Source organism: Notamacropus eugenii, chromosome 6 (assembly GCF_028372415.1).
Source record: "Notamacropus eugenii isolate mMacEug1 chromosome 6, mMacEug1.pri_v2, whole genome shotgun sequence".
NCBI lineage: Eukaryota > Metazoa > Chordata > Mammalia > Diprotodontia > Macropodidae > Notamacropus > Notamacropus eugenii.
The window spans coordinates 23276185-23289117 of record NC_092877.1 but is presented as its reverse complement, the minus strand read 5'-3'; the positions used below and the strand labels follow the sequence as shown (position 1 = coordinate 23289117).

Below are 12933 nucleotides of genomic sequence, written 5' to 3'. Positions count from 1 at the left end.
GTGTTGAAGAATTAAAATGAGTGGGAAAAATCACCTAACAAACAATGAAGTTCCAAGTCTACCAGAAAAAAGTCTCGCACACCATGGTCATTGCTGTGTACAAAGTTCTCCTAGTTCTGCTTCTTTCGCTCAGCATCAGGTCATATAAATCCTTCCAGGGCTCTCTGAAATCTTCCTGTTCATCATTTCTTATAGCACAATAGTATTCCATTACATTCATGTACCATAATTTATTCAGCCATTCCCCAATTGATGCGCATCCCCTTGATTTCCAGTTTTTGGCAACTACAAAGAGAGCTGCTATAAGTATTTTTGTACATGTGGGACCCTTTCTCATTTTTATGATCTCTTGGGGATACAGAGAGTGGATCTTTAACAGTAAAGAACTGTTTTAGATAGACTGAGGCTGAGACACCAGTGGCATAACCAGCAGTCAGTTTGTGATGAAGGACTAGAATTCAGGGGACAGACGAGGACTAGATACATAGATTTGGGAATCATTTGCTCAGAGATGATAATGGAACTCACTGTGACCAGAAAGAGGGAAGTTAGGAAGAAAGGCCAGTTTAATGGAAAGATAAAATCCAATTTGGATATGCTGAATTTGAAATATCAATAGGATGTCCAGTACCTAGAGGAAAGGGGAGAGGTTTGGGCTGGAAATGGAGATTTGGTAACGATTCACAAAGAAGAAATAAGGCAAGGGGAAAAGATCTCCAAAGGAGAGAGTGTAGAAAAAGAGAAGAGGACGAGTATGGACAGACCCTGTTGCACATATCCACACATGGTGGTGGAGGTGGGGAAAGAATGAGAAGATCAGTCAGAACCAAGAGAAAGCAAATGAGAGAGCAGACTGGAAAGGAGAGAGAGCATCAGTGAGGCCTTTGTGGCTCAGTAGTGCCAAATGCTGCAAGCAGAATGCCTAAGAATGAGGAATCGTTAAAGACTGACAATGACTGTTACTTGTGGCCTCAGAGAAAACAATTTCAGGGGAATGTTAGGGTCAGAAGCTGGCTCAAACAGGCTTTAGTGAGGGGATGGTATACAAGTAGTGAGGATAAGTTTAACTATTCTTCCTAAAAGTCTAGATCTGAAGGGAGAATGAGAGCTTGAGAGGTCAAAGGAAACTTTTATTTTGCAAAGGATTGGGGAGGGGGTGTTATGTGAATATCTGCAGACAAGTTGTTGCTATGTTTGTCCTTCATTCTCAAAGAGGACTGTGACATCAAGATGATGACATGACTTGCACTTGACTTTAATTTGAGTGAGGGAAGGCTGTACAAGGCCACCAGCCTCACTTCCTCCTCCAGAGCCATCTGGGTCCAGTGGCCTGATATTCATCAGGATGGCTGGAGATATCCCAGGATGCACTGGGACACCTTGGCCATTTTAGGCTAAGGTGTTATCAGACTCTCACTTTGAGTGAGATACACCCATTCAATGTATTCACTTTAATGAATACATTTAATTCATTCAATGCCTCTTTAAGTGGATGCGCAAGGAAAGGCCCCTTTTAAGAAAAGGAAAAATAACAACAAAAACATCAAACCGGGAGGGGAAGACCCTCAGGGCTCCTGGTAAAAGAGAAACAGTTATTATTTAGTCATTACTAAAATACTAATTTGCAGACAAATAGGAAGGTGAAAGAGGCACAGGAAGAAATATAACAGGGATGGCCAATAAAGCACTAAGAAAAAGAGAGGATGGACCAAGAGCAGTCTGAGAGCTCAGTGCGGGCAAGGAAAGCCACCTCAAGCACTAAGATAACGAGGTGCCTAAGACTAGATCAGAGACTATGGAAAAGTTTTGAGATCTTCAGGATGGGAGGATGGAAAGCTCAATCAACATGCATTTTATTTAGCACCTAATACGTTGCAGAACCTTGGTGCTAGAGGTACAAAGACAAAAATGAAGCTATCCCTGACCCTCATGATTCTAACACAGGTGATACAACATACAGGCCACACACAAAACAGACACAGGGTACCCTGGATGGGAAGGCATTAGCATTCAAGGGCCAGGAAGGGAATCCTGCACAAGAAAGCCATTGACTCCAAGACACAGAAGTGCTGAGGGAGAGCATTCCCGGTTTAGAGGATCTCCAGCACCAAGGTGCAGAGGAGTGGATGAGATGAAGCTTTGTATCATGTGTGAGGAACAGCAAGAAGATCAGTATGGATAGTACTCAGAGCACAGGGAGAACAGTGTGAGAGGAGCCTGGAGAGGTGGATGATGGAGCTACTAGGGTGTGAGGAAAGTCACTGCGGTGCCTGTGCAGATGACCGGTGGGAGATGGGAGAGGCAACAAGAAAAGTTAGGAGTCTGCTACGATTCTTCATGGGAAAGATGATAAAGGTCTGAACTGGAAGGTGCCTATGTGAGTGAATGGAGAAAAGATGTGCTGGGCAGGTCACACTGACAAGATATGGCCCAAATTTGATATTTATGCTGAATGACCTATAACAAGGAGTTAAGAATGACACCTGAGTGACTGGAAGAATGGTAGTGTCTTCAACAATGAGATGGAACTTGGAAGTGGGGTAAGTTTATTGTCAGGAAGAAAAGAAGAGAATGAATTCTGCTTTGGACATGTTGAGTTTGACAGGCCTATGGATATCCACTGCTATGTATTCAATAGGCAGTTGGTAATGTGGCACTGGAAATCAGGGCTGAACAGAAAGATCTGGGAGTCATCTGCATGGTGATGGAAAATGAAACCTTGGGAACGCAAGTGAACCCAAGTGAGAGATTACAGAGAACAGAGAAGAGGGCCCAGGACAGAGACTAGGAGTAAAACCATAATGAGTGGGTTTAACAGGAATGATAAGTGATCAAAGGAGACTCATAGAGAACTCCCATAAGATGCCCCTCCCAGGATAAACTGAGCACCAGAAATCTAATTATGCTATCCTCAGCACCCTAAGCACTCAACTCCACCCAAAACTTTCCTTTCTAAGAGGCTCATTCTACTCTCTATCTCCAGCTTTGCTTGGCACCGTGCTGTGTACCCTCTGGTATCCTTCCTCCCTTACCATCCCTCTCCTTCACAGCTTCCTTTTGGGTGTTGATTTCTCCCATTAGATTGTAAACTTCTTGATGGCAGAGACCATCCTTTTTTAATTTGTATCTCCAGCAGTATCTCCTCCATATGAGGCATTTAATAAATGTTTATTGAACTGAACTGAAGGAGAATTGGGAGACAGCAGTGTCATGAAAACTCAGGAGAAAAACTCTGGAGAAAAGAGGAGACAGCAATGTTGAATGCTGAAGAGAGGTCAAAAGGGATGAGGACTGAGAAAAAAGTTATTTGATTTGGCAACTAGGAGATCATTAGTAACTTTTGAGAGAGAAGTTTCAATTGAATAATGAAGCTGAAAGTCAAACTGCAAGGGTTAAAAAGAAAGTGTATAGACTCCATATAGATGGCTTTTTTGAGAAGTTTGGTGGAAAAAGAAAGGAGAGATGGAGGATGATGGGCAGTAAAGACTACTGTTTTTTTAAAGGATGAATATGCCTTGGATATATCTTTATGTAGGAAGGAGAGATGAAGATTAGAGTGACAGAGAGGATGATTGGGTAGAGAAAGTTACTGTTAGAAAAGAGAGGAAGGGATCAAAGGTCCATGTAGATAGAAAGCCTAGCTATGGTGATAAAGGTACCTCATCGAAGCCTGCAGGAAAGGAGGAAATGGGGGAAAGCAGAGGGATTCATTTTTCTGTTGAAAGAGGCTCAAAGTTGAGGGTAGAGTTGAAGATAAGAGGAGAAAGAATGTTTGGAACAGTTGTTGTGGGTTGTACACTTTGTGATTTTATGATCCTACAATGGGATTCCTTTTTCTAGAAAACACTGATTCAAATTCAAATCAAGTTATAGGGGAAAACAGGTGTCATCTCTCATCTTTATAAAATAATTAGTTCCAGATTTACAAGCACACTCTCCACAATTACTATGATTCTGAACAGGGCATTAAGATGAGATTAATGTATAATGTATACAGTGTGTATATATTGTATAGATCATATTATCTCTTATGGGCCAGTATCCATCTTGCAATATTTTTCTTGGTCCTTAGACAATTTTTATTTTACTGATAGCCAACCAGTTCTTCACAGGCAGATTTACCTTCTCAGCTCTGCTTCTACCATCACTAAAACAAGAAACATAAAAGGTGTGGGAGTTGTGGGGAAACAGACTGGACTGAGGTAGTGGTCAAAGTGCACAACCCTTGGCCAAGCAGTCGCCTCTTTCAATACAGGGAAAAGACTGACTGCCTCAACTTTTAGCCTCTTTCACTGTCTGTGACCATCCTTGCCTCCCACAATCCTCAGGAAAGACCAGGCAGGTGCAGCTGGGGTAGAAGCCAGTCATGCCCACAGTCAGGGCTGCCCAGATGCATGTCTTAGTTACATACACATGGCAGGGGGAGAGCAGACTGAAGCTTTTTTGTAGTGCAGATGGGAACATACTTTGTCAAAGTGGGGTCAAAGAGCACTGGATTTGGAGTCAGAAGCCCCTGCAAGCTCTTGGGCAAGTCAAGTCTCCTCATCTGTAAAATGAGGATATTAGGTTAATGTTTAAATTGTTGTTGTTCAGTCATGTCCAACTCTTTGTGACCCCATTTTGGCTTTTCTTGACAAAGATATTGGAGTGGTTTGTCCTTTCCTTTTCTAGTTCATTTTACAGATGAGGACCTTGAGGCAAATGCAGGGTCACACAGCTAGTAAGTGCCTGAGACTGGATCTGAACTCATATCTTCCTGCTTCCCCAGCTTGGTGCACTATCCACTGTGCCAGGGCCTGTCTAAATTACTTCCCAGCTATAAATTCTATGATTTTCTATGATGTAAGGTTAGTTATTTGGGAGTCAATTAGTTATTAATTTTTTTTTCAAAATTTTTTTTTTCAATTTTCATTTGAAATGTCATTCAGTGATAAATCTAATGGCCTTTTCGCAGTTGTCATTCTGTTAGAACCATGTAGTTTTTGAAGGAAGCACAGCAGACAGAACTCTGGGACTGGAGACGGTAAGACCTGAATTCAAATCTAGCCTCAGACACTAGCTGTGTAACCATGGTCTCCCTTTCCTCAACTCCACTTGCTTCCCAGGGTTGCCATTGGTCACTAGTGCTTAATAAGTGCTGATTCCCTCCCCATCCTACCCAATCTTCACTTGCCTTTCTTACAGGACAAGGAAACCTCCTGGCTTTCCTCCTACCTTTGAGATTGTGCCTTCTCAATCTCCTTTATCCACCCTACTCAGCGTGAACATTCCCTAAAGCTCTGCCCTGGGCTCTTCTCTTCCCTTTTCTTCATCTTTATCTAGTCCTCTTCATATCAACACATCTGACTGCCTGTACATACCACCAGGACGTCTAAAATGGAGCTACTACTTCCTTCCAAACTCCCTTTTCTGTTGCTGAGGGTGCTGTCATTCTTCGAATTGTGACATTTGCTCCCCTGGAGTCATCCTTGACTCTTCCCTAATTGCCGGTAACAGAACATTTGCAGAGTCCTATTCATTCTATCTCTACATCTCTACCATCTGCTCCATATTCTCTATGCAGCCTCTACTCTAGTTCAGATTCTCACTACCATCCACCTGGAATTCTACAGTGCCTTCCTTTTCAATGCCCCTGCTTAAAGGCATTCCCCTTTCAATCCATCTTCCATTACAGAGATGCTAAACTGTTATTTCTAAAACACCTGTCTGGTCATGTCATGTCATGACATCACTCACCAAACTTCAGTGGCTCCCTATTGTCTTCAGGAAAAAATATGGAATCCTCAGGCTGTCAATCATAGTCCTCTCCAATATGGATTCCACTTACCTTTCAAGTATAATACTTATTAACCCCTTCCTTTACTTCTTCTGCCAGTCAAACTGACCTCATAGCTGGTCCCCCTCCACGACATCCCATCTCCCAGTCCTGTCTTCCTCTCAAGTACAGTTCAGATCTCACCTTGTTATTTCCTTTTTATGTTTCTATTCAAAGAATTTCCACTAGTCCTTGTCTGGGTAACAAATTCAATTCAATTCTACAAGAAACATGACATGGTTATTTTTGGCAAAGCCCTGAAGATACAAAGACAAAAATGAATAAGTTTCTGCTCTTAAGGAGCTTTGATTCAGGGAAGATGCCAACATATACACGAATAAGGGATCACAACATGAGTTAAGGAAGCATGACTTCCACAATGGCAGAAGTCAGTCATCGAATGCACTGAATGAGATAAAGCAGATAGAAAGAACCTTTTGGCCCATGCCAAGCTGATGATCCTAGGGGCAGACCACTTGCCAAAGAAGACACGTCACCTCCTTAGGAACTCTAAGCAGGTGCTCAGTTTGTGCAAACCTTTATACATGCATATATGAAAGGAAGGCATACTTAGGCTTCTCGATGGAGGACAATTAAGCCTGCTCTTCCCAATACGTGGGCAAAGGAAAATGTCCTTTCAAATACCTGGCAACATGGAGCAGTAGAAAGGGCACTGGCCTAGGAGGGCATCCCGGCTGTCCTCTCTGCCACCAGTCTCTTTCTGCTCTGATCCATCTATACAGCTTCCAAACCATCTTCCTTAAGGACACATCTGACCATCTCACTCTTCTGTTCAAAGAGTTGGCCACTTGTTTCCCCTACAGACACAAGCTCCTTACCTAGTCCCCTAAGGCTGCCAGTAGTCTTGCTGCAGTCTCTCTTTCTCAGGTGAACTGGATTATCTGAGATGGTAAAATGATCATTACCCCTCCCGCTTCCATGTCCACTGTGATAACACCTGTGACTTCCTATTATCACATACTATCATAGGGATAACAGTACAACAGAGAAATGAGTTAGTGCCCAACTTGTGGAATGTCCTTGCTCCTCACTGGTGCCCCTCCAAGTTGAGAATCCTGAGCTTTCATTCGGGCTCAGCTCAGATGTCATCTCTGGAAAAAGAATTCAATCTGGAGATGAAGACTGGGCTCAAATCTCAGTTCTGCTTCTTGCTGTGTGACCTTGGGGAAGTTGTTTCATCCACCACAGCCTCCAATTTCTCATCCAGAAAACAAGGGGATTGGGAATTAGATGACCTTCAAGATCTCTTCAAGGTCATAAGTTATAATAACAATAGTTAATATTTCCATAGCACTTACTACATGGCAGGCATTGTGCTAAACATTTCACAATTATTAGCTCATTTGATCCTCACAACAACTCTGGGAAGGAAGTGCCACTATTACTCCCATTGTACAGATGAGGAAACTGAGACGGACAGAATTTAAGTAACTTGCTGCGTGACACAGCTAGTGCATCAGAGGCTGGATTTAACTCGGGTCCTGATTCCAGGCCTGGGGCTCTATTTGCTGCACCATCTACGATCTTGATTCTTTACTCATCCTCTGAGCTGTTCTCTCTCTCTATTCCAAAAACCAGAAAACAAGCCAAAGAACCAAGTCAAACCCAAACCCAAACACTTTTGTTTGAATGCCTCCTTTGCTACTACAAGAATGGCATTACAGAGTGCTACCTGGGGACCCAGCAAAGAAACGAGTGCTCATCCTAGCTTACAAACTTACTGGCTAAGCAACTGTGGTAAATCACCTCTTTCATAAAATAGTGATGGTAACACTTTTACACGGAAAGGCTGCCACAAGTCTGGTACTATGTATGTATGTGGACACTACCATCATCAAAGCCTAACTCACATAACCTCTTTGAGTAAACTTCAAGCTCCTCAACTGTAATATGGGAAGGATAACACAAAGTGACTCAAAGCTACTAGAGTTCAAAACTGCCCTAAGACTTTTGGGACACCCTGTTTCACAACAACACTATAGAACTCATTTGGTTGACATGAAGAAAGTGCTTTGTAAAATGTAAGGGTACACTTTCTCAAAGGCTTAAAAATCCATTTTTTTTAAAATAATAATGTCACCGAGGCATTCCTGTCTCCTTTCTCAGATAAACTCCAGAGAGCGTCAAACCACACATAACAGTATAGCACAATTCCAGGAAGACAAGTTCCAGGCCAGATAAGAGGGCATCAGCACACAGTAAGCCTGAGCTTGCACCTGCCCCTGCCCTCAAACTTGTACTCAGATCAGCAAAAAAGGTTGTGAATACTAACATACCAGCCCCTGCCAGGGGAGGGAAAACTTCTGGTCTGGGCTGCCCTACATCCAACAAGAGAAGTTAAAAACACACACTCACAACTGAATAATGTAAACTGACTGAACACCTAGGAGAAGGAGCCTTCCTTTCCTCCTCTGTGAGATGGGCACACGCATGCCTCTTTACAAAGCTGTGAGGTCCCATCTGGATAGGCTTGGCAATCTTGAACTCTATGATCCTATTACTACACTCTCTGCAGAAAGGCGGGCGCCTGGAGGGACGGCCTGCTTCCTTTCTGTGGCTGCAGAAAGTACTTCTATACACTAAGCCCTCAGTCAGCCCTGGCTGAACGAGGCTTCTCTAGTTAGCAGCTATCGACACACTAGAATGTAAACTCCTATCGGAAGCCTCGCCCCCACCGCCGCCATGCAGTAGGCGCCTAATCCCTGCACGCTGCTATTACTATAGATAACACATGTTATATGTGTTATTATTATCGCGCGCGCACACACACACACACACACACACACACACACACACACACACACACACACACACACACACACACACACACACACACACACACACACACACACTCGGCTAAGGCTAAGGCGGCGGATCTCTCAGCATCCCCGGGCCAGGACCACAAGCACGGACTTCGCACCCACCGCCCGCAGCGGACCGGGCCGAGCGCTTCACAACCGCATCCCACAAGGGGGCTTCCCTTCTCCCCCACTCTGCCGGCAGCCCCTTCCCGGACCCTCACTCCCGCCGGGGAGGGGGGGACAAACCAGGCCCCCCAAGCAAAGCCTTCACCGGGTAACTGAGCACAAGGTGGGTCGGGGTGGGGGGGGTAATTGCCACTCTTCCCTCCCTGGGGGCGTCTGTTTTGGAAGGCGGGGCCCCGCCCCCAGTCCCACCTGAGGAAGGACGGTCCCGGGTCCGCGCCCGCGGCCGCAAGGTGCCTGGCGCTCCCTCCGCGGGACCCATCCCGGCCCCGGGAGAGAGGCGGCCTCCCCGGCCCTGGCCCCTCCGCCTCCCCGCCCTCACTCACCCCGCTGCCGCCCGTGCTCCCCGAGGCCGCGCCCGACCCCGTCGCCTCCGCCGCCGCGCCGGCTCCGGGAAAGGGCCCGCTCCACACTCCAGATTCAAACGCACGCCTGTCTCTTCTCCGGCGCATCTCATTGGCTGCCATCCGCCTGACGTCACCACGCCCGTCGGACGAAGCCACGTGCGTCCGCATTCGAGGTAGATTGGCCCGAGCGGGAGCCCGTCGGCCCCTAGCGTTGCCCTGGTAACGGCGGCGGTTGGGCGGGACTGGCTGCGGCCGTTGGAGGCGGAGCCCCGACTGGAGGGCGGTGCTAGAGCTGAGCGGACGCTACTCCATCCCCTCCGAGGAGTCGGGGGCGCGGTTCCGGGGTTACCCCGCGGCCTCCTGCCGCCGAAAGCCTGCGGAGGCCCATTTCTCCCGTCTTTGACTTGTTTGTATGTAGTTGTGTGAGCCTGGTCGGCATCAGACTGGAAGCCTCCCCAGGGCAGGGCCTGCCCTTGCCCTGGCTTGGCATCCCCCAGCGCCTGGCATCCCCCAGCGCCTGGCATCTGGCCGGTGCTTATTGACCACCTCTTCGTGATCCGAGCTGGCCTCATAAATCTAAACCGATTTCAGAAAAGCCCCCAAAACTGATTCGGAGAGTTGGAAGCAGTTCCCTCGGCCCTAGGTCAGATCACCTCGTAGTGGGGCGGAGATGGACATTGCTCAAATATATTTTTTCTTAACAAACCTGTAAGGATTTTGTGAGATATTGAAGGGGCAAAACTGGGAAGCCTTTCCTTTCTGAGATATCTTCATTGGGAAAAGTGCTTTGTGTTAGTCACTGATGAGTACTTGTTAAAATTAGGGTTTTAAAAAAGCAAAACAGCCATCCTTTTCTATATTACTTTTGTGACAATACTTTTTGTAGTATTGGGGTGTACAAGTAGTAAAACAGGCATCCTTTCCTCTGTTTATTAAGACATTTATACTTGTTAATTAGGGATTTTAAAATAGCCACAAAATGGATAGAACCATATGAATAAAAGGCTTTTATTAGGATTTGGGTTTTTTTTTTTTGACATAGAGCAAATTGTCCTAATAAGACACATATTAAAACTTATCTTTCTTCTTGATCTGTACCTGTGATTTCACCAAATTTGTCATAAGTGCAGATGAGTAACTTTTCTAAGTTAGAGTCAGAATTGGGGATGGGCGGCTAGGTCAGGACTAGACAATAGGTGGCAAAGAGGTAGAATTTAAACCCAAATCCATCTAACTGAAAGTATTAATAAACAGAAAAGGAGGACTCTTTTGTACAGTCATACACCCTAATAATACGGGCTGGCTCTCCAAGTGAAATAATGTGCTTTGTAAGCCTTAAAATGTTGTAGAACTGCGAGCCCTCCTTACTATTCTATTAAATTTTGTGATTTGACTCCTTCAATTACGACATCCTTACACAGTAAAACCAAGCCTGATTCAAGTTGTCAGCCAACAAGCATCTTTAAGCACTATACTGCCAACAAAAAAACATACTCTCTAGGAACTCACGGTTTAATAGGGGAGGCAACATAAAACCAATTATATACAAACAAGATATATAAATTGGAGATAATCAGTAGAGGGAAGGCACTAGCATCGAGGGAAACAAGCCTCCTTATAGAGCCTGGGATTTTGGCTAGGACTTGAAGGAAGCCACTAGGCCAAGATGAGAAGGCAAGGTGTGTGGAAATAACGGGGATTAAATAAGAGATGTCTAATGGAAAGCCATTTTCCAGCACTAGGACATTATAGGAGAATATCCTACAAATGATTTTTCACAGGCTTGCGCTAAGCAGCCATTCGTAGATGAGTCATTGGGTTGTGTGATACTTTGAGATTACATGAGGAGCTTGCTACAAAGTAGCCTGGAAGCTGCTACATCTTGTCCCTTTTTGGTGTGTCAGTTGCACCCGCAAACTCTGAAATGCACAATGTTAGAGTAGTAGGATCATGCTCCGAATCGTTTATTCTGGACAATCTCCCGGGCCAGGTTCTGCCACTACATGCGGTGTAGCCCCAAGTGATGAAGCCAGACCAGGATGGCCCCCTTGGAAGTTTTCCATCTCTCAGTTTTCACACGTGAACAGTTCTGAGAATCCCGAAGCTACCGTTACTGTCATCCCATTCTGTCCCGGGGCTCGGCCCCTTCTGATTTGGCCCCGGTAGAGAAGGGAGCCCTTAGTGCGCCCCGCTCGGCTCCGACGCCCGGGACCGTGAGGAAGGGCCGCGGCTCGGAGCCCCCGGAACCAAAGGCGACGCGGCTGGTTGCCGGGGGAGCGGGGCCCGCGCGTCCGTCCTCGGCGCCTTCCTCCGGCGGCGCCTTCCCCTCGGGCGGCCCACGTCGAGCGGCCGCTCTGCTCGCCCCCTGCTCCGCCCGGCCTCGGCCTTCAGGGCCCGAGCAAAGGCCAGTTAGAGACTGAGCTGGACGTAAGGCCTCGTGTCCGACCCAGGTGAGGAAGGCGAGGCTGCCCTCCCCCAGGGGAAGACCTTCCCCGCGGCCCCGCAGCCGCCCGGCGAGCGAGCGCCGTCCCCCTGGGCTCCCGGGCCGCGGGTCCTTCCCACCGCCGCCGTCTGCGAAGGCGCATTTCACGCCCGGGGTGGAGGGTAGCTGGTGCCCGGCTATACCGTGGGAGTCTGTGAGGGAGACAGAGGACAGGCCGGGGAGGTCGGGGAAGGTCCCAGTGGGGGCTCCCAGGACGTTTTATCTCCTGCACAGTCCCCAGAGGGAGGGGCTGTTATAATCCCATTCTGCAGACGCGGCCGCCGAGGCTCCGCTCGGTTTAGTGACTTGGTAGGTGTCATACCACTAGTCTCAGCCAGCCTCGTATCGGAGGTCTTCCTTCAGGTCCGGCGCGCTGTCTCTGGTCCTAATGGATCATCACCCTTTTCAGTGGAGACAGGCCAGCAAGTGAGGTGTCCCAGGGAGATGTTCGGGGGACTGCTCAGTGCTGGCTACCTTAAAGTGATCAGTCATGTAGAAAACAACACAAACAAAACTTTCTCAGTGAGGTAAGGTTGCCCTCCCCCTCTGGGTTTCTATATTTTTTCCCACAGTTCTCCTTTAATAATACCCTCTAGCTGTGTGCCTGGGGCACAGTTTAGTGACTTTACAAAATCTGATTTTCTGGAAACATTCCAAAGGTCAGTGAAAGGTTAGTGCTACTTTTCCAAAATTTCTTCCACTGATTTTGATTTTCTCCATGACTATAGACTCTTAGTTTGATTCTAGTTTTTAAACTAAAATCTAGATGAATGAAATCTAACTCTTTATTCACATACATACTTTGGCCAATGGACCATAACCAAACATGTTTGACTGTTTAATTGTCTAAATAGAATATTTCTGTTTTTGAAGATGAAAGACTTGTTAGAATTTAACCAAAAACTAGATGATAGCTGATGGGATGTGTGTGTGTGTGTGTGTGGGGGGGCTTCTTTCTCAGATATGAGTTGGAGTAGATGCTTCTGAGGTCACTTTCACCTCTGAGATACTGTGATGATTCTGAGTGTGTATGGATGTCTGTTGCATAAGTTTTTATGTAGTTATTAAATAGGAGAGTTTGGTTGGAGTTTTACTGTCAGGTAGGAAAGTAGTTGGTATCCTCAAAAAAACTTTCTGGAAAATAGAAAGCATTATTTCATGTTTAACTTGTCATCACTTTACTTTCCCAAGTCTATTACAACTTTACCAGTGTCTAGTTTTTACTATGTAACTATGCTGACACTGTTAGTATTTACTATGTTTATATAGTTTTTTGGGTTTTTT

The 12933-nt window shown here is 46.1% G+C and overlaps 2 protein-coding genes across 9 annotated transcripts in view; one reads left to right on the top strand and one right to left on the bottom strand.

The window, feature by feature from the left end:
• KIF18A (kinesin family member 18A) overlaps nt 1-9278 on the bottom strand; it is a 109765-nt gene extending 100487 nt beyond the window's left edge. For 4 of the 5 annotated variants that reach the window (XR_011969275.1, XR_011969276.1, XM_072619280.1 and 1 more), the window contains exon 1: nt 9147-9278. The gene's annotated coding sequence lies outside the window, so the exon portion shown is untranslated. Of the gene's footprint in view, nt 1-9012; nt 9101-9146 lie in introns of those variants that run through there. The other variant, XM_072619281.1, reaches the window with a different exon arrangement.
• A 157-nt stretch (nt 9279-9435) lies between these two features.
• METTL15 (methyltransferase 15, mitochondrial 12S rRNA N4-cytidine) overlaps nt 9436-12933 on the top strand; it is a 223365-nt gene continuing 219867 nt past the window's right edge. The window contains exon 1 of one of the 4 annotated variants that reach the window (XM_072619286.1): nt 9436-9577. The gene's annotated coding sequence lies outside the window, so the exon portion shown is untranslated. The other 3 variants (XM_072619284.1, XM_072619282.1, XM_072619283.1) reach the window with 3 other exon arrangements.